Source organism: Diceros bicornis, chromosome 23 (assembly GCF_020826845.1).
Source record: "Diceros bicornis minor isolate mBicDic1 chromosome 23, mDicBic1.mat.cur, whole genome shotgun sequence".
Lineage (NCBI taxonomy): Eukaryota > Metazoa > Chordata > Mammalia > Perissodactyla > Rhinocerotidae > Diceros > Diceros bicornis.
The window spans coordinates 1,311,913-1,333,961 of NC_080762.1; positions in this window are offsets into that span (position 1 = coordinate 1,311,913).

Below are 22,049 nucleotides of genomic sequence, written 5' to 3' on the forward strand. Positions count from 1 at the left end.
ATCACACGCCCAGTTGCTCAAGCTGAATAACTAGGAATCATCCTTCATTCTTCCCCTTCCTTCATCCTTCACGTAACTCTGTTAGTAAGCCTAGTCTGTTCTCCTTCCCAAAAGCCCCTGGACTGTCCCCATTTCCTTTGCAGTGGATGGGAAGAGGATGTCTTGGTAGATGATGGTAACACCAGGGATTGATTGCCCCTACCAGTTTTAGCACTCTGTCAGTTCCTTGAAATTTATACACAGCCCAGGGAAAAAGGAGAGTTTAAATCTCAACTGAGGTTTAATGAACTCCTTCTAAGACATGTGAAAAAATTAAAGTTCACAAATGGTTAAATCAATTTTTACAAAGAAGGACAAAGAAGTGAGTCTTGTCCTATCAAATATGAAGGTATACTATAAACCACAGAAATAAAAATTGTCATGGTATTGGCTCAAGAACAGACTAATGGACCAGTGGAACTGAGGAGAGAGCTCAGAGACTGACCCATGAACGCACCCTCGATTGACTGAGATGGATCTATGTCACCCAGCAGCAATGCAGGCAAACAATAAAAATTAAATTGAATATAAAAAGCATCTTATGTCCTTGCCTACCTAAACTTGTGGCATGAGGTTCATATTTCCTACAAGAGTAAGTTTTGGATGTGGGGAAGGAGGAATACTTCCACTCCATGCAAAGCTCTGGGGCCCAGCTGAGAAGCCAGGAGAGAAGGCAGGAAAGGATCTAACACAGCTGCCGTGTGCTAGGCCCTGTACAAGATTTCATGGCCATTTTCTTATTTAATATTTACAACATCACCATGAAGTAGGCGCTATTTATCCTGGTTTTACCAATGAGGAAACTGAGGAAGCTTGAGCAACCTGCCCAAGGTCATAGTCATCTGTTCCTGTAGTAATTTATTCCCAAGGTCATAGTGATCGAATCCTTTATTAATTTATTCCCAAGGTCTTAGTTATTGATTCCTTTATTAATTTATTCCCAAGGTCATAGTCATTGACTCCTTTATTAATTTACTCCCAAGGTTGTATTCATCAATTCCTTTATTAATTTATTCTCAAGGTCGTAGTGATTGATTCCTTTAGTAATTTATTCCCAAAGTCATAGTCATCGATTCCTTTAGTAATTTATTCCCAAGGTCATAGTCATCTATTCCTGTAGTAATTTATTCCCAAGGTCATAGTGATCGAATGCTTTATTAATTTATTCCCAAGGTCGTAGTTATTGATTCCTTTATTAATTTATTCCCAAAGTCATAGTCATTGATTCCTTTATTAATTTACTCCCAAGGTTGTAGTCATCAATTCCTTTATTAATTATTCTCAAGGTCGTAGTGATTGATTCCTTTAGTAATTTATTCCCAAGGTCATAGTCATCGATTCCTTTAGTAATTTATTCCCAAGGTCATAGTCATCAATTCCTTTATTAATTTATTCCCAAGCATCCATCAAGTGCCTACTCCCTACCACGTGGTTTTCCCAAGCACTGGAGATAGAATGGTGGACAAAGTCGACCAAGGCCCTGACCTTGATAACGTATTCTAAAGGCAGGAGACAGACAATACTGCTTACAAGTAAATGCACATAGAAAGCAATTTTAGAACGAGAAATGCCACAAAGAAAATGTGGAAAGCTAGTGAGATTGCCGGCCGTGGGGTGAAGGTGTATGGCCACCTAACCTAGGTGGTGAGAGAAGGCCTCTCTAAGGAGCCATTTCTGCAAATGACAGAATGCGGAGGAAAAGGCAGCCATGTAGCAATCTTAGGGAAAAGTGTCCTGAACAGATAGAAGAGCAGGTGCAAAGGCGACACTCGAAGTGGCAACAAGCACGGCACGACTGGACCGAAGACGACGAGTGTGGCTAAAGCACCTCGAACAGTGGAGAGTGTGGTGGAAGACGTGGTCAGAGGAGAAAACATATTACAGTCACCTTCCACGTTAATGCATGGAATATATACGTTCATATGTATGTGTTAACATATGTGTTAATATGCAGGTAGTATTTTTTAATGACATTGAGTAATAGGGATTTATTTGATGAATTTCTCTTAATAAAAGTTTTTTTCCCCTCCAATTATTTACATTTATACTTATATGAACGAATTCTTTTATTTCAGTTGCTTATAAGTTCAGAGGAACTAAGAAAAGATTAACTTAAGCAAGACAGTTTTGCAATATTTAAATTTAGTGCTAGACTTGGAGGGAGAGAAGGTTATAAACATGGTTGCGATCAGAATTTGGAAAGATGGTTATTTTGGCTTTCTCCACTTAAACTTACTACTTCTTGGGAGCATGTCTTCCTTTTACTTGTGATTTTCTCCAAAGACAAGAGCCACGGAGTGGAATGAACAAGAGTTCACAAAGTAGAGATTGTGTGAGCCAGGGCAAGTCATCAAGGCTGAAAGGGAAGCATAGTTTGAAACTGAGCGCCTTGTGGACCGTTGCATAGTTACAAGTTAAATTTCCAAGGGAATGACATTGAATATATAAAGATTCCCTCTCGTTACTTCTACACTCTGAAGAAACAAGCATGCAGAAGATAAATAATGCTAATTTTAACATATTTTTAAAATTTAAATAACAGAAATCTACATTGTTCTTTGTGGATTTCTAACCTCCTAAAATCTTTTCTTAATTTAATATTAGAACTTGCCCATGAGATTTTTGCATGGGATTTCAGACTGACAGGATTCTGGGATTTACAAATTTGCTGAAACCTGAGTTAAGTCTAAATTTAAAAATCTGTATACCACTCCAAAAGCTGATCCTTTTTTTTTTTTTTTTTTAATAATGTCCATTGACCTTAGCAATCATATACCACTAATGGGCAGGAATTAACCTGCCACAATGTTCGGACAGCTTGGCATCCCACATCACGCAGTGCTTGTGGTAGAATGGGGAAGGGAAAAAACACAAGGAATTTCACCTCCATGAAGACTGGCAAGGTTGACACCCTTGACTGGGTCTTGCTTTTTAAATTAAATAAAGTTGTTGAGATGATGACCACAGCTCTTGCTCACTGGAGTCTGGGCTCCTCCATCACCCCCTGAATTCTCAGCTTGTCCTGTGTTCCAGGGTTGCAGGAAGACACTGACAGACGAACTATTCACTCTTTAAAAAGTATAATGAAAAAGAGGGGCTGCAAAGAATTTCGAGTACCTGCTGGGGGAGCCCCAGGGAAGGCGTGAATGCAGACTGGGGGAGTGCACGAGACTTCACAGGTGCTGTGGCTGGAGAAGGAAGAAGCCGAGTCGGAGTCTGAGCCTGATGATGTCAAGCTGAGAATAGCTTGCTTAAGATATTTTCAAAATATATGTGCACCAAGCATTTGCTGTGTCTTCTGGCAATACCAAAAATGAAGCAACAACTTCTTCAAGAACAGACATGAAGACTGGCCAGACCACGAGGTAGATCAGGATGACAGCGTCAGTCAAGAAGGCTCAGCGGCTCCCGATGGCCTACGTTTGCTCCTCAGCCCCAGTTCTGAAGAGAGTCGTTGAGGGTTTCTGACGGCTTTTCTATTGGTTTTAATTTGTGAGAGTAACAGCAGCCTGCTGACGAGGCTGATGTACAATCGGGACACGCTACTGCCAAGCCGACATTGCATCATGATTATGTCCTTACGGACTGAACAGCTAAGTTATTCATTAATTGAGCAATTAATCGTCAGACATAGAGTTGGGTGGTTTATTCCAGTCCATAGAAATCTTTATTTAAGCATCTGTGTGTAAAGATGTACTAATGACCAATTAATGTATTCTAAAAGATGACACACAATTTAGAATAAAATTTATAGTGTGTAGAAATTCCCAGGTACAATTTTTTCTTAATTTTTTTTTTTAAATTCCCTTCCTGAGTACAATATATAACACTAATTTACTATAAAACTTTCATTTTATATAATCCGGACTCATCTTTGGACTCAGGGTTCTAGTTAGCTTGGCACTAAATAGCTTTAAAATGGCCTTTTCTCAAGCCTTTGATTGTCTCTCTGATCCAAAGGTGGTCAACTTGCCTCCTATGTCACCTCTATCCTCCCCTACAACTGTCCCTAAAAGCAGGAGGGGGACGTAGGCAGGTCTGATCTGTGAGGAAATGTAACTATTACCTTTTTTCTAATTTATGTTCCTTACAAGTACCCTGTAAATTGATCTGTGTCCCTGCTCAAATCTGTGGCTTATCTCCTTGGAATTCTTCTCCGGGAATGATCTGCTGTGACACAGATCACTCCCAGTCTAGTAGAGGTCTGGCGGAGGGGCACAGGGGAATCCTGGGGAGTCTCTGCCTTCTGTGGCCCTGGAGGTGGGAGCTGGGAGCACTGACCTGGAGGGGCACGGGGAAGGAAAGTCTCACGTAAGGGCTCAGACCATACCTGAGAGTGGCGCCCAGGGTCAAAAAAACCCCCAATCTGTCTTCCCTGAAAATGGCAACCCCAGGAGAGCCCACCAGCGTGAAGAGGGGAGGAAAGAACAAGAGGGAAACAAAGCTTGAGGTCCCCATCCAACGGCCGTGAAAAAAGCTGTCCCTCACAGGATGTGAGGAAGGAACGGTGCTTTCTGTAGAGCCGATCCTTATCGGGGACTCAAACGTACAAAACTAGGCTAAAATCAGAATTTGAATGTCTAAAATGCTCTTAAACAGAACATGGCAGCTTTTAACAGAAATAGACTGTCATTTCTTTCTATAAACCAAACCTTCAAAAATAATCTAAAAAGTAGTATAAAAATTATTTCACGTTGCTGGTTTATACATTTATTTGTACACTAAATCTTTCGTTTGAAGAAACAAAATATAATTATGGCCCCGTTTGTGGCAATCCCTATGGTCTTCCTTCGTCTCTCTCCAAAGGCCACCAGTCTCCCACAGTTGGTGATGGCCTTTCTCCAAGATGTTCTCGTATTTTTACTCTAGCCTTAAGGTACATTTTTTCTGTTTACTGGGTAATTATGCATCCATAAACAATATAAACCCCCTTCTTTTTTAACCTTTATATGAATTATATTCTTCTTTATCTGGTATTCTGCAACTTGCTTTATGCACCCTGCCTATCTTTGAATGACACTTGTAGATCTAGTTCGTTGATTTACAACTGCTCTACACTATTCCACTATATTAACAAACCACAATTTATTCATTCTCTTGTTGGTGGACTCGCATGTTGCTTCAAATATTTAGTTATTATGTTATGATCCTAGTTTTGAGACAAGGAGGGAACTCATCTTACTGTAAATACCAAAGGACCTGTGCGAGGAAGAGCTTCCACGTCAGGTGTTAAGGAGAAGTCAGCAGCGTCTGAAGATTTGGGCATCCTGGTCTTGGAAAAGGTATGTTGCTAAATGAAACATGTCTTTAATGCCTTTTCACCCTGATCGAATAGGTTCAAGCCAGGGTCCTCACTCAACATAAACCTTGTCACCTCATTAAATGAGCCACTTGCACATGCTTACTTGGACCCTGAAGAATTGAATGAATGAATCATGTCCTTCATCCCAGGCCATTGTCTTGATGTAGCTTTGTCTCTGTCTCTCAGGTAACGTGTTCACTGAGTGATAAGCCTCAGAATAGCTCTTACTGGTCGAGTTACTACCGTGTGCTGGGAAGTCGTGCACATCAGCTCATCACCACCTTTTACACTGCATCTCACAGGAAGAAACTGAGATTCGGAGAACTTATGTGACTTCCCAGGGTCACAGAGCTGTAAGTGGAAGTCAGAGCTTGTTCTGTCCCTACTTCAGGGCTCCTCTAAAAGAAGTCACACCAAGAGCTCTTTGGTATAAGAAATATTTAATTCTGTGAGCAGACCCCCGACCCCGCCCTGCACAAGCGTCAAGCACCCCTCGGCAGGCAGAGAGTGTGGCCTGAGTGAACGCATCTTCTTGGGTCATCGCTCTGCCATAGGCCATCATAACGGAAAACCCAAAGCCAGGAGGGAGTCTAGGCTTTCTAGAAAAGCACAGGGCAGATGATGTCTTTGGGATTTTGAGTTTAACAGTTCCTTTCAGTCATCAGTTCACTATGGAATCTACAGGAGGCATATTCTGGATTGTTAACTGTGTAGGAGTTTATGGAGGCAAATAAAAGTTGGCATGGAAGAAGCCGTCTATGGTTTTAGAAGCAGCACACTTAATACTTGAGCTGGGGTTGGGACAGACAGGCAATCTAATAGTTTCTATGTGAAAACAGAAAATTTTCGCCTAAAGAGGACCAATTCTGGACCCAGTTACATAGTGAATTTGCCAGAAAGTCAAACTGAAAATGTTAAAACACATTTCACTTCATCTATAGTAGCTTCTATGGGACCCAAGTAAATTGGGGAATCAATTATTGGAAAAGCCTGCACTTGGGTGCTAATTTCCCTGTCTATACTGAAACTTTCATCTTAGAGTAAGAGGAGGTGAACAGCAGTGCTCTATCTGAAGATCTCTACCTCCACATCCTTCTCAAGATATGATTCTCTTATTCTAGGGGTAGAGAAAAGACAAAAGGACAAGCAGACTAGAAGGATGTAAAGGAATTTCTTTCTGCCTGGATGTGCTGATTGCTAACGCCACTGTATTTCTCCCAAAGTGAGCACAGTCAAATCCCAGTTCTACGTCTCCCAATTCTGATAGAAGTGCTGATTTTAAAAAACACAGCATAACACACACACACACACACACACACACACACATATGCACACACATAGGAGTAGTAAATGATTGCCAAAGGTAAAATAATAAGCCAAGAGCAACAATGAACATTAAACCCTGAAATCCTGATCCTCAGTGCAATTGTCCTGGCAATTCCTACTCCATTCTGACTGTTTACTCTGTACCACGCAGTGCTGAGTGCTCTATAGACATTATCTCGTTTGACAGGCCACCAGCTTTACGAAGTAAGCGCTACTACTATGCTGTGGAGATTGAGGCACAGAGTGTTGTTGAAGTCACATGCTCAGGGTCGTGCAATGGAGGCAGGATTCACGCCCCAGCCATCTGTCCAGATTCTCTGCTTTTAGCCATTGAGTGAGAGATACTCTTAGGGATTTTCAGATAAAGGCTCTAAATATTCGTTACTCATAGCACAGACGTGCACAGAATTCCCATCCCCTCACCACTCTGGGTCATATTCATTTGGTGGCAAATATGGCAATAGGTGACTTTTGTTTCCCTTCCTGGAGACAATCTCACCTAGAATAAGGAGAAATATAACCATCTACAAGGGTTATGGAGCTAACGATATTTTTGGCTGGACCTTGTGAATCTATCCTATTCTATTCCTGGTTCTTATGAATGCCAGTTCACTGCCGTCTCTCCTCTAGAGGGGCTAAGGGAGTAAACCTAACAGGAGAGAAGGGAAGCCCCCACATTCTGGATGGTGAGTCCCTGGAGAAGAGGGTTATAGAAAAGCCCCACCTCTTATCACCTAAGAAAGGAAAATGAAGGAGTCTCAGCATTAAAAACAACCTCACGTAGCAATTCAAACCACCAGTTTGCCAGGACCATGCTAGTCTCTGAAAAAGTTGTTGGAATCTCAGGAAGGAGAGAGATTCCAAAGAGGCGTTGGGCCAACGTCATTAGCAGTGCTCTCGTGGCAGATTGCCTGTGGATTTCCAGTCGTGAACTGAGGGGCTGGGGAAACAGGGCTGATCCAGCAATCATCCCATCTCAATATGTTTGCACCTTGATACTAGTCCCTGGAGGACGAGGGGCTCCGCCAGCCTCACTCATCACACAGAATTAGTGGGTATGCGAGTGCTGTGGTTTGATGGCTCCGCACAGCAGTCACCGAGCGAGAAGATTTATTGCTCTATTTGACAGTCTGTTATTCACTAACTGAGCATGACACGTCTGGGATTTAGAGTCATTAGCTTGACATCGAACAGGAGAACAAACCTTTGGGAGGAGAGTGGGGGTGGGGAGAGCAGAGGAAAGTGACCATTTTCATAATAGATTTTCATCTCCCTGCTGCCCTGGATTGTTGGTCCAGGCTTGAGGCCATGGCCAGACTGAAGGGATGAGGCAGATGCATGGAGGGCCCTGGTCTGGAGCAATATGATGGAGCCACAAATCAGGGCAAGGAAAGGCACTTGGGTCCTTGGAGGGGATGGATGTCTTTCTGGGGAACATCAGGCAGGCTGCTGTTCTTCTCGCCTTGTAGGAAAGCGTGTTCCACGAGGACACAGAAGCACTCCCCTCCACTTCTCCTCCTTTTGCAGGTGAAGCAGAGCCTGGCTGGAGGAGAATGGGCTCTATGGCTTGAGGTCCAGTGTCAGCTGGCCAGACGGACCCTCGCCCCTTTTCGATACCCCGGCCAGGCCCCAGCAGCTGGGTGGGCTGAGTTGGGCCCAGGCACCACCTTCAGTCCTCTGCATGGCCCCTCGCATCAAAATAGGAGTGAAGACAAAGTGTTTTCTTGCCCAGTCTAAAGCTGAGACTGTCGACAGCGTACTGTTAGCTCTACCTTTGCCACCAACAAGAGCGTGAGCTCACTAACCATTTAATCTTCATGGATCCACTGGGAGCCACGGCGTGGAGGCCCACAAATAAAAATGGCAAGTTTGCTCAGAGCATTCAAGGCAGTTAAGACAGTTTGTTTAGCCTGCTGCTAAGCGCTCCAAGGACTTGTCTGTCCTGGCTGGAAACAGCATGCACTTCTCCACCCCCCAGGAAAGCACCTACTCTCTATGCTTGTATTCTAGCAAGTAAATATAAGATCAAATAAATCTTATTTATAATAAGATTATGATGCCTTATAAATGCCTGGTTCCTGCCTCTTTTGGTTCCTGCATGTTTCTCCTTTACGTATGCAGTCCCTCTCCATTTATCGTCTCTCTCTCTGTGCTTCTCTCTCTGTCTCTGTCTCTCCTCTCCTCACCTCTTCTGTCTCCTCCACCCCACCCTCCCCTGACTTCCTCTTCTATCTCAGCAAGTCCAGGAGACGAAGGAGGTGGTGAGACCACAAGCAGGAGCTCTGGTCCACATTTCCTCCTAACTCCTTTTGCAAAACTCTGTGAAGTAGAGGAATATCAGCAGCAGTAAGGAAAGAGAACTGAAGCACCACGGAGAATCGCTCTATTTCGCTCTAAACATTTTTTAAATTGAATTGTGACTTAACTTTGATCTTACTGAAAATGGCATTGTCTTTTAAAAAACAGAGACAAATTTGACTCTCCTTTTGATCATTTATTGAGTTGATAAAGTAGAAAAAATTGAAAGATTGCAAACACATTAGTCAGTACATAAACTCTTAGATGTTTTATACTCACAGAGAAAGTTTAAAACAATTCGATCAAACTAAGAACAGGCACAGTTGGCAGTGGGAAAAAAAACAGAAGTTCCCCAACCAGGAAACGGAGTGAATGGGACCGAGCTGGCAATCATCAGAAGAAAACACTTCAGACACCTGCTAGGAACAAGTCTCAGATCAACAGAGAATGACAGAACGAGAGTGTCCGGTATCAGAAAACCTCTCCTGTCCCTCCCTTTCCTGTCCTGCGATTGTGGTTTTACGAGGACACAGATACCCTGAGGGACATGGGGACTCACAGACTTTGTCATTGTTGGTAATTATATTTCCTCTATTAATTAGCTCTTTTCTGTACCTTCCATCAGAGTGGTTGTAAGCGGAGGAACCCAGGGAAGTTCTGCTTCACATCTTGTGTATTTCCAGGAGTGCTGAGAGGGGGACACCAAGTGATGTCGACGGCCAATGCAGGTCGTCTTGGTCAGGTCCACATGGAAGTTTCCTGGATAAGTGTTACTCACCATTCCTGGGATAAGGGTCAGCCTGGGTCAGGGTGCTGGACCTGGCTAGGCACCTTTAGGTTCAGGTAGGAATGGGTGCTCACGACCCAGAGCATCTGGGGACTTCGGGTCATGGTTCGTAGCTCAAACAGAGCGCACCCTCAGGTGATGGTGTGGTGTCAGCCAGACTCCAGAGGGCAGGAACTCCGGGAGCCGCCACTGCTCCAACAAGAGCCCCCAGTGTCCTGACTCAGTGTGGCTTTTCTCCTCACCAGCTTGGTCTTCCCCACTTGGATCCAGTGTCTCCTCTGAGCCTCCAGAGGCTTTACTAACTCAGCAATTCCGTGTCTCCTGGGAATTAAGACATTTCCCTGAGTACTCAAAAGAGCCACCCCAGGAACCAGCCTTCTGTTATGCCCACCAGCACCCACAGAGGAGCAGCTTGTTCCTCCTCAGCCTCGTCTTCCATATAGAACGTGCCTGTACAGGAGCGCATGGAGAAGCCTGGCCCGGACCAGCACTCTGCCTGGGTGGTTTGGGGATGGGCCCCCTCCCCTGTGGGATGATTGTCACAGTCCTTGGTTCCTGCTGACCTGGTCAACTCCCTACCCTGGTTAACTCTATGTATGGGTGTTGGTCTGTTCGGGCTGCCATAACAGAATACCACAGACTGTGGTTTAAACAACAGGAATTTACTTTCTCACAATTCTGGAGGCTAAAAGTCCAAGATCAGGGTGTCGGCAGGTGTGGTATCTTCTGAGGCCTCTCTCCTTGGCTCGCAGGTGGCCCCCTTCTCGCTGTGTCCTCACTCGGTTGTCCCTCTGTCTGTGTCAGTGTCCTAATCTCCTCTTCCTATAAGGACACTAGTCATACTGGATTAGGGACCACCCTAATGACCCATTTTAACTGAATCAGCTCTTTAAAGGCTCTGTTTCCAAATACAGTCACATTCTGAGGTGCTGGGGGTTAGGGCATCAACATATGAATTTGGGGGACACATTTATTACCCCATAACACCACGCCTGCTCACTTAGACTCGTTGTGCTTCTGCGTCTAGGAGGCTGGTTGGATGGGGCTCTGAAGCTCTCCCTCAGGAGCGAGAATTTGAATGTGAACTCTGCTACTTCCACATCATTCTTGCTTTATTTTTATGCATAGGTTCTGTCATCCGGTTGGACCACTGACGTCCTGGCCATTTTCACACATTCACCAAGGACTCTGACTCCTCTCACTGCTCAGGGTAAATTTGACAGCCACGTGTACAATCATCTAAACTTGGCTTCCCATCTCTCCATCTCCACAATGAGACAAGCTGGTCTGTCCTTCCCTTCACAGCCACACGTCTTGAATAACAAATCAAACATGCTATTTCCAAAAACTTCCCCCCCATTCAGTCCTGAGCACAAAACAACCTGGTTTATCCTCCACACCCATTCTTCAAGAACGCTGCTCTTGCTAATAAAATCTCCAAAACCTCCATATTTCTAATCCCTGGACATTTATATTTAAAGGAGTCCTCCAATTGGCCCAGCTTGAGTCACGTGCCCCTCGCTGGCCCCAATTGTCCACGGGGTCTGCCCCAAACAGCAGCCTCTCCCTTCTTCAGAGAGCGGCTATGACGAGGGCTGCCAGTTGGGGGCAGACATATTTACAGTTTGGAAGGATCCATCAGAGTTTATCAAACAAAGAAGGCAGGAGAAAAAGGGAGGTTTTATAATAGAGAACACAAAATAACGGTAGTAATAACAGCAATGCTGATAATTATTATTGTTCACACCTCAGGTACTTATTCTGGGCCAGGCACTCTCCTAAGTTTTTCGACAATTTATTTAATCCTCTCAGCGGCCCTGTGAGGGAAATGTTCTTGTCCTTCCCATCATATACGTGAGGAAACCAAAGCACAGAGATGTAAGGAGAGTGTTCTCATTCTCCCGCGAGCACAAGGCGGGCTGGGTTTGGACCAGGCAGACTGGCTCCCCACTCGTTCTTTTAGTCCCTACAAGACACAGCTCCTATTTATTATTGTCTGTATATCCTGGGAGTCAATAAGAACCCCAAGGTAGTAAGACCTTCCCAGTCCACCAGCCCCTATCAGCCACTTGAACTCCTCTCAAGGGGACGTAGGGGTCTTGTAGATGCTCTCAGTGGGGCTGTCTCAGGCTCTCTCCGCCCAGACACAGTATTTTTGCCTTACTGCGATGCACAGCACAGTGACCATGTAGAGGGCCCTGCTGGGCGGACCATCTTGGGCTCTTGGGATCTCAGAGGCAGAGGTCTGTCTTCTCCTCACCATGTGCTGGCCTGTCCAGAGTTCCTGGTTTCCCTGGCCTCGGTCTTGCTTTCCCACTCTGCTTCTCTCTCTCCCCACCCTGAGGATCTTCGTCTCTTCTGGAATGGACAGACTCATGATTGCATCCTCTACATTTTCCTAACCTGTCATTTACAACAAAAGTTTTATGTGCTGGCCCTTCACGGCCTTGGGGTTTGTGTCTCAAATTCTTTTCTTTCGTACTTTTACTTCTGCCATGAGTAACAGAAGTTCATTCTGAAACTCAGAAGCTGAAAGTTGATGCTGTGCTTCCTCTGTCCATTTGGCCATAATATTCTCCCTAGAGAAGGGAGTAAATAACACCTTCAGAGCTAGTAGGGGGTGGATATAGGGAGGGCAAGACTAGCAAGGAAATTCTGAGGAAATCAACAGATTAACATTTCAAAGTTTATTTTTCATCATGGATGCATTATTTTACCAGTGCTTTATATGGCGTCCATTAACTAATCCTTAAAGAGGGTGAGAGCTGCCGCATCCGCACGGCAAGGAGACAACATGCAGAGCCATTACTCTCTGAAGCTAAAATCTCTCTTCTTCCCCCAAGTGGACAGCAGTTGGATTTGTTAGTGATGCCCGTGAGGACAAAGGTACCAGGAAGCTCTGGTTTCCATCCAGTGACTTATCAATAAATAAACATTCATATACTTTCCTTCTTTCCAAAAAGATTTGAAGTATCTTATAAATAACTACAGAATGTGTTCAAAATAGATGGATATGTAAATCAAGGTGAAGGGAAAACAGATGTAGAAAACTAAAATAATGCCAAGGATAGGATTATGATACACAACAGAATTTCACTAGCTTCTATGCAGCTGCTGGATCTGGGTTCTCAACTGGGCTGGGACAAGGACGGGTGTCACGTTCACCATCTTTTTAGCCATTCTTATTGAAATGCTGGATCCGATTAATGTGGACTGAATTCATAATCAGAATTGACAAGGGGCTCGTTGTAAAGGAATTATTTGGGGAGAAAATTATAAACATCATAGAAGAGGCTGGCCCTTGGTTGGGCTGTGAAAGTGCCAGGACATGTAAATTCCCTCAAAGATCGGAGGGGAAATTAGACCTCCTGGGGGTACCTCGGTGAGATCTTGAGGGCCACGTGAGCATCTGCCTCACCTTCTTGATTTGGCCGTTGTTATGTGTGCTGGGTGAGGGAGGCGTGGGCTTGGACAACTGGAGGCAGCTACGTAAGAGGTATGGGCAGGCCTCCAAACGGGGAGAGCCTGCTGAGGACCCAAGCCAAAAAGACATCCTGGGGAGGCATTAGGAGTCAAAATGGTGCCTTACAGAAGTCATGTGTTCTTCATGGTTCTGGATGGTCCTTGCAAGAAAGAAATGAACCGTCTTAGCAATCATTTCTCCCCCATTTAACTACGCTGCACTCCATTGTCCACAATTCTCTCTTGCAGTCTCTTAAAACAAAACAGTGGTCACAGGATCAAGGGACTGAGGAAGGTGGGACAGTGCTCCAATGGGGCGGGAGGCCGTTATTTCAGGCTTTGCAAATGACACTAATTTTATAGGCAGGTAGGCCCTAGGCCAAAAACGATCTGATTTATCTAAAAAAAATTCACAAACTTCTTTACACATAACGTTAAGTGACTGAGAGCAGTAAAAATGTCAAACCTTTTCTCTCTGGGACAGATATTTCTGGCCATCCTGAACATCTGGGTATTCTTACCACAACGATAATCTGCACAGAGAGCAAGTGCCACGTGGCCCGATGGGGTTCCAGGCACCGTGGAGCGTGGGGGTCGGCTCCTCAAAGACATGGAGGAGACGCTCGGACGGTCACGTGCCACGAAGCTGTCTATCGATCGGGTGAGATGTGTGAGGGGAAATGGAGTCTCTGGAGGGAGGGTCTGAGATGACCTGAGTAGGGGGCCACTTTTCTTCTAAAGATAACGTGGTTCTTTTATTTCTAGTGCTTGGATGGAATATTTTTAAAAATATAAATGTGACACATACTAATTGAAAAAAGTTTTTAAAAAATGCAATAAAATATTAAAAAGAAAAACTTAGATTTTTTTTTTAATGACTGAGATGTAAGTGTATGCCTGTCTGGTTGTTTTTCTATGCTTTTACAATTATTTATTTATTTGTTTTTACTTAATTGGGACCATACTGCATATACAGTTTTTTATCTTGTTTTTCTAATTTCACATTTTTTAAAAGCATTTTTCTATGTCACTTATACTTCCCCAGAAACATTTTACTGACTACATATATTTCACTATGTGAATATGCCATAATTTATCTAGTCATAAAAATGTTTCCCATTTTTCGCTATGTGAAAATACCAAAGATATATATCTTCCGTACACATATTTTCTTTTTTTTTTACCTTTTTTTTTTTGGTGAAGAAGATTGTCCCTGAGCTAACATCTGTGCAAATCTTCTGTTTTGCATGTGGGTCACCGCCACAGCAGTATGAGCAGTATGTAGGTCTGTACCCAGGATTCAAACCGGCAAACCCCAGGCCACTGAAGCAGAGAGTGAGAATTTAACCACTATACCACCACACCATCCCCAACTACCTTTTGTTTTTTTGGTGAGAATGCTTAAGATCCACTCTCTCAGGAAATTTCAAGTATACAATACAGTGTTGTTAACTATAGTCACCATGATGTGCATTCATCCCCAGAATTTATTTATCTTATAAGTAGAAGTTTATCCCCTGTGGTCACCATCTCCCCATTTCCCCCACCCCTCTATATCTCTTTTCTATCCATTCATCTGTTGACAGATACTTAGGTTGTTTCCATGTCTTGTCTATTGAGAATGATGTTGCAGTGAATATGAGAGTGCAGATATCTCTTTAAGATACTGATATAATTTTCTTCAGATACATACCCATGAGTGGGGTTGCTGGATCATACGTTAGTTCCACATTTAATTTTTTGAGCATACTCCATACTGTTTTCCATAGTGGCTGCACCAATTTACATTCCCACCAACAGTGCACAAGGGTTCCCTTTTCTTCACATCCTCGCCAACACGTGTTATTTCTTGTCTTTTTGATAATAGCCATCCTAACAGGTGTGAGGTGATATCTCATTGTGGTTTTGATTTGCATTTCCCTGATGATGAGCGATGTTGAGCGTCTTTTCATGTACCTGCTGGCCCTTTGTATGTCTTCTTTGGAAAAATGTCTATTCAAGTCATTTGTCCATTTTTAAATTAGATTATTTGTATTTTTGCTATTGAGTTGCTATAAATTCCTTATATATTTTAGATATAAACCTTTGTCAGATATAAGGTTTGCAAATATTTTCTTCTTTTCTGCAGGTTGCCTTTTCATTTTGTTGATGGTTTCCTTTGCTGTGCAGAAGCTTTGTAGTTTGACGTAATCCCACTTTTTATTTTTGCTTCTGTTGCCTGTGCTTTTGGTGTTATATCCAAAAAATCATTCCCAACACTTACATTAAGAAGCTTTTTTCCTCTGTTTTCTTCTAGGAGTTTTACAGTTTTAGATTTTACATTTAAGTCTTTAATCCATTTTGAGTTAATTTTTATGAGTGGTGTACACACACGTGTTCTGAAATTTGTGATTATTGTCTTAGATTAGATTCTTTACAGTAGAGAAAGTGGACCAAATGGAATGAACCATAAGGTTCTTGATCACTTTGTCATATTGTGTTCTAGATTGGAATGATAAATCAATTTAATTACAATTGTTAAGAAGTATCTTTTACAAAACAGAGCTCCCTGGGCCAAAAATCATATTTCCTCTCTACTAGAAACAAGGTGGGAGGAGTTGAAAGCGCGTGGGTTTAGGAAGCCTGAGATCCTTTCTGGGGTAAGGTGATACTGGTGGTTACTTCTGTGTATGCAGAAGTCCTCCCTCCCTGGCGGAAAGAGTGGAACCACGAAGACAGAAAATGCTGGCGATGTACCCTCCCTCCTTGCCCAATCCAGACCTCTGCCATAATGGAGCTTTTCCTCTGTGTTTACTTTTAATTACATACATTCCATATATTACAGATACAAGTGATGCCTGGTGTCTCCAAACCCCCAGCTGCCACTCCATGAGTCCTTTTCATATAACTCATTGTTTCTTAAACTGCAGAAATTTTTCTACTACTTCTCTTATATTTCTTCTGTTCTCTCCTTTAGAATGCACAGTGGGTAGGGCTGCTGCCTCCATTCTGCTCATATCTCAATCTTTCCTTCATATGATCCATTTCTTTGTCCTTTCACTGAGTATTTGGGAAGAACTCTTCTTCTCAATTTTGACTCACTAACTCTTCATCTACTTCCATCCTGCTCCTTAGCCACTCTATCACTGTTGATTTCAACAAGGAAAAATTTAATTTCTCAACTACCCAGCTTATTTTTTTAAGTGTACTACACATTCTCACACCAACTTTGGAGCCTGTATTCACACTTAATCTAATATCTTGTTTGGTCTGACTGATTATTCGCTGAGCTTAGTACTTGTCTTACCTGGTGTAGATTTCATTCACGCACTCGGTGAGTCTTGGTTGGACATTCATCTTTGTATCTGGGCGTCCTACGAGTGTGGTGTCTACAAACACCGAATCATTGATTTCAGCAGCCTCCAGTGATTTTGGTGGGGGCCTGAATGTGCTACTATGTAGGAGGCCCCAGAAGTCAATCTTCTTGATGTGGAGCCTCACCCCACCTCATCCCTCCAGCACGCGCATCCACAATCACTGATCCCACCTGTAGAAGGTGTCTCTCCTGCCCCCTCCTTGAGAGAAGCAGGGCCGGAAAGGGGGCCAGAGTGCTGGCTGCTTATATTGTGATACCCAACCTGCCGCCCAGGGGCCCGACTCAGCTCCCCGCATCTGCCAGGTCCCAGCTTGGAGCACTCTCAAGGTTGCTCTTACTTAGTGGACTAATTCATATACGTATAAAATCTTTGGTTTTCTCCTTACATGCAATTTTATTTTCTATTTTTCCAATTTTTAGAGAATCTTCAGAATTTCTGATCCACCTGAGACACCTCTTCTTGTTTCTCAGATTTGTTAGATTTTTTTTAACAATTCTGTTATTTTTAGGGTTTTAGGAAGGAAGAGGAGGCTGCAGCCTGTGCTTCATTTATGATTTTGATCCAATCACAAATTATCTTTATCGAACAACTTGCCAATTTGTAGTGTTTCTAAGGCTTTTACCAAAAACAGCAGAATGATATTATCTAGTGATCTATGCAGTATTCCCACCGGGCAGGGAAGGCCAGTGGGCCTCCCCTTGTTGTCTGAAAGGAATGTTGGAGGTGCAGTGGTGACTGCTGGAGGGCAGAGCTGTGACAACGACCAGCCTTCACACAGGGCTCTACAGCTGACACACCGCAGTCCTTCTAGGTGAGTATTGTCAGTTATAGAATCAAGGAGATGGAGCCCCAGAGGATGGGCGATTTGCACGTGGTTACCAAGGGGTAAGTGACACAGCAGTGTCTCAAATTTGTCTCTTCTGACCCCAAATCTGTGTCCCCCACCCCCAACAGTTGCTTCCTACGCATAGTGCTGTGGCCAAGCTCTGGCTGCCCACCCAAAGCTCCCAGTTCCCTGCTCTGGAGAGTCGACGGGCATCCACAGCCAAAGAGGATCAGATGCTTTGCATAAATCCTTTCTCCAAATACACGTCTTGCAGGCAGGTGGCTGCATTTGCATCGACTCACCCGCTCACTTCCAATTAACGTCTAGGAAGCATCAGGCTTTAAATCTTCCTCTTGTTTTTAATTGCCTCTAGCCACACTTTCGAGAGATATGACCCCACCAGTTTAGCTCTGGTTGTGAATGAGCGCAAAACCTTCCCCAGCTTTTGTACTCATTGCTGGCAAACTGCTAGGCTCATTGAAAAGCGGAGTGTTTTGTTTCTGAGTTCGGTCCATTCATAGGCCAGTACAAGAAAGTGGCACATACAGCAAACACCTCGTTTGTGCAGTCAATGTATCTGTCTCCACACTCCAAACCCCTTTTTGATAGTGCTGGATTAGATCCTAATATTCCATGGTTTTCATCTCTTATCGTGCTTCTTATAGCGCTGATATATAGTGCACTGGTGAATTTATTTAGGATATTTTAACATGAAAAAACTTAGGCTTGCCATGACAATTTACATTGATGTTTCTCCCTTCATAAGAGTGGTTTCTCAGGCTTAGCTGCACAGTGGAATAGAGCTTTAAAACACACAGATGGGGTTTTCCTTCCTCTGATGGAATTCTTTCAGGATTTGGCCTAGACATTGGGATTTTTAAAAAGCTATTTTGGTGATTCTAATGTACAATCAAGTCTTCTAGAATATGTCAGGGTCTTGGGTGGTGAACAAAAAAAAGATGGTACCTACTTTTTAGGAGAAGACGACTGCTAAATAAGTTTACATAGATAAATATTGAAAGATAAATAGATGATAAAGAGATAAATGATGGATGGATAGATAGTTTCCTTTGTAATTGTGGTAAAGTTATAGAGGGAAAGAACAGAATTCCATGAGATAAAATAAAGGGAGTGTTGGCAGTTTATTCTAGATTGGGCGGTAGGGAAAGGCCTCCTGGCGCACTCACATTTCGGCCTAGAAGAAATAAGACAAGGGGCCAGCTAGGCAAAGAGGAGGAAGGAAGAGCATCCCAGGTGGTAGACAGGCTCGTCGTGCTTTAACTTACAGAGGAATATATTTAGGAAAGACATTGACATTGAAGAAAATACTCAATAATACCCTTATGCAATAAAGGCGTTTGGAGAAGCATTCTTTATTTAAGAAACTCTATTGTATTAATTCCCTGATTTATTATACTTTTCGATTACCAATGATATTTAGTGTAATAGTTTCTTAAGGTAAGGCAGCCACAATAGAATTCTAAAAATGGGTGAGTTTTCAGATATTATGCATAATTTAACTTCTTATTTTCAGATAGAGTTAACCCAAACTCTCCTATATTGACATTACCTGTCTTGTTTTTACTTAAAAAAAAAAAGAGAGAGAGAACCCATCACTTGATAATCTATTCCATAAATTTACAACCTTATATCTGCAGAGGACTTTGTGATCTTTTCCCTAATAGAGAAACTGAGGCACAAATAGTTTAAGAGACTAGTCCAAGGATGACAAATAGAAAGTTGTCCTCCCCTATATGTCAGCTTGATTAAATAGTAGCAATTCCTTGGAGGATTGCTGAGAAGGATTCTGAGGCTGCAGCAGGCTGTAAAGTGTCATGATTGATTACTGATGTCTGCCATGAGTGTGGGAGGGAGCACAAGTGTTCCACACTCTGTATCTGTAGATTAGTCTATTATGATGTAATTTGCTCCAGGACCTAAATTTAGATTCTTTACCGCTATTTTAAATGTTCTGTTCTTAACTATAGTTGTGTGTTCTCTAGGAGAGAAAAAAAAAAAAACACAAAAACCTGTGTTTACAACAGAACAAAGCCTGCTGTGTTAACATCGGAATCATATATATATATAGATGGGAGTCTGGGCTGGTCCATAATAAAAGCATTATTTGTGTTTCACCTTTCACACAAGAGATTTTTACACATCACAAACTCCCTGTTAGAATATTGTTTTTAAGACATAGGCTGTCTCGTGTGTGTATACACGTGTCCTTGAAAATAAACACGGTAAAGGAAGACCTGACCCCCTGTAAAGGATTCATTTATGTCTTGATGGTGAATTATTTACTTCTTTTAAGTAACATCACAGAGAATGGCAGACTAATAATGCTACTAGAAGTGTCAAAATCCTGTATAATTAATCCTAAACTAAATTTTAAAATATAATACAAAAAAAAATAAATAAAATAAAATATAATACAAATGTATCCCATTTCATCAGGACATTAGATTCATATTTAATAATATGAGACAATAAATATATGCAACAACCATATGATACTTTTAAAACGCCTCTTAAACATTCTGGTGTATATCTAGTTTGTTTGACTATTACCTGAGCTTTGCGCTAAACTGGATTTATCATTCACATGGGCTGAAAGCATGAGGAGCACCCAGGGGCTAAACGCCGAAGACCTGGGATCCTCTTTGACAGACAGCTCTGAACTCTGGTTTAACCTCACAACTACAGTTTGTTACCTCGGAACCCTGGAATTGAGCTGTCATTCTTTGTACTTTTTAAGAACATTTCAAAGTCATACAACTAGAATGATTAAATTGGTTTTACCTCATAATGAGGTAATGCAAAACAAACAACAAAAAAGACCTTAAATGATACTGTAGCACTTTGAAAGCAACTAGGGAAAGGAGGAGCGAGTCACCTTTAACAGTGAGATAGAAAATTTAATTGGATTCCATTCAAAGTGCTTACATAATTTTCGTGCCAAGTCTTTTCAGATACCTTCACCCTCTACTTCCAAATATGAGGAAAACATCTAGTATCTTTAAAGCTTTTCACTGTACTCACTGACTCCCTTCTTATATCTGCCCTCCCACCCCCACACACACACACCCCCCAGCCCGTGGCAGCGACACCCTAAGGTGCGCAGCCACCGCCGCCCAAGTGCACTCCCCGGGATTACATGTCCACTCAACCGGAGGGAAGCAGAGCAAACGGGGGTCTGGAAAGTGTTTCCATCCCTTAGTTTGCCTTCCCCTCCCAGAAAAGACAGAAAATGCATATGCAGACGGGTTAAAGAGCGTCTCTGGGCGTCAGGAAAGGGTGGAACTGTTTGCATAGAATAGCATCTGGAGTCCCAGGGGCTCAATGCTGCCAGGGGAAGGACGGCTTTCCACATTCATCGAGGCTTCCTAAGGAGGGAGAAAGGGAACAAGCGAGGAGAGAAAGGGAGCAGGGACTCCCTTTGTATCTGTGTCCAATATGGTTTCTTTGATTGTTCATTCTCCATAGTCGAGGGCCCCCCAGGGGTTCTCATCTGTTACCAGGCTCCCGTACCTGCCCGCCTGTGTGAAAGTGGCTCAGCTGCTGCCCTGGGCGAGGCGAACACACTACATCTATCTCCCTGGCATCTACTGAGCTCTCAGGCCTCAAGGATCAAGCCCCACGTGGAGCACAAAGGCAGGTCTGTATAGAAAGAGTCGACGCTCTCTATTGTCCAGCACTCTTTGTGCGGACGCTGGGGGTCAGCTCCCTCCACATTCCTGCCTACACACTAGAGAGAAGGAGAGGGAGGGAAGTACAGTAAGTGCTCCCTGGACTTTCATTTTGGCAAAGACGTAGGATTATTAATGGATCAGCCACTTCCCCTCCATTTATATCCCAACGTAAAACCCAGGACATCAAGAGAACTGACATTTTTTGAGCCGAGTCTTTCCGTTCTGAGACCAGATAAAATAGCTAAGATTGTAACGGAAGGAATTAACCATATAGAGTTTGTTTTAGATTTAAAGTAGCATTCAGTGACCTCAGAAAAGACACTAAATATCATTTCATCACCTCATTCAGCACCATTATCCTCCTCATCATCATTTAAAAATCAGTTTTAGAAAGCACACAATTGCTGTCTGACGGTCAGAAGGGAGACACACTGAGGAGATAGGACTTGCATATTAGGACAAAATGCTCAAGATCGATGATGAGAAAGAAGTCAAGAATATTAAAAACCAGGTGGGGAAAATTTTAAAGTTTGATGGTGTAACTCTTATTTAATAAAAGAAAGAAAAAACTGCAATCAAAAGCATTTAATAAACATTGAGTGTCTAGACCCAGGTGTGAAACTCATTCCTACATCTCCCATGGAATCTCACATACCCTGCGTTTTGTTAATAGAGACAATTCTGACCCCTGGATCCTGAGCTGTGATCTTATCACGCTTATGGGTAAGTCCTTCTCTTTTCCTCCAAAATGTCGTTTTATGGTTTAAAGAGGGAAATTTTCTATAATTAAAATCTCTTGTTTCCTAAACCCATGTGATTTTTACTTCTGACAAGTATTTACCCTTCAGAGTTAGATGTGATGAAATATTGCTTCTGTCCACATTGTCTATAACATTCCCTGTGCTACTGACTCATTTGCATTTTTCTCCCGTTGGTTAAAAGACTTCACACCACGGTCCCA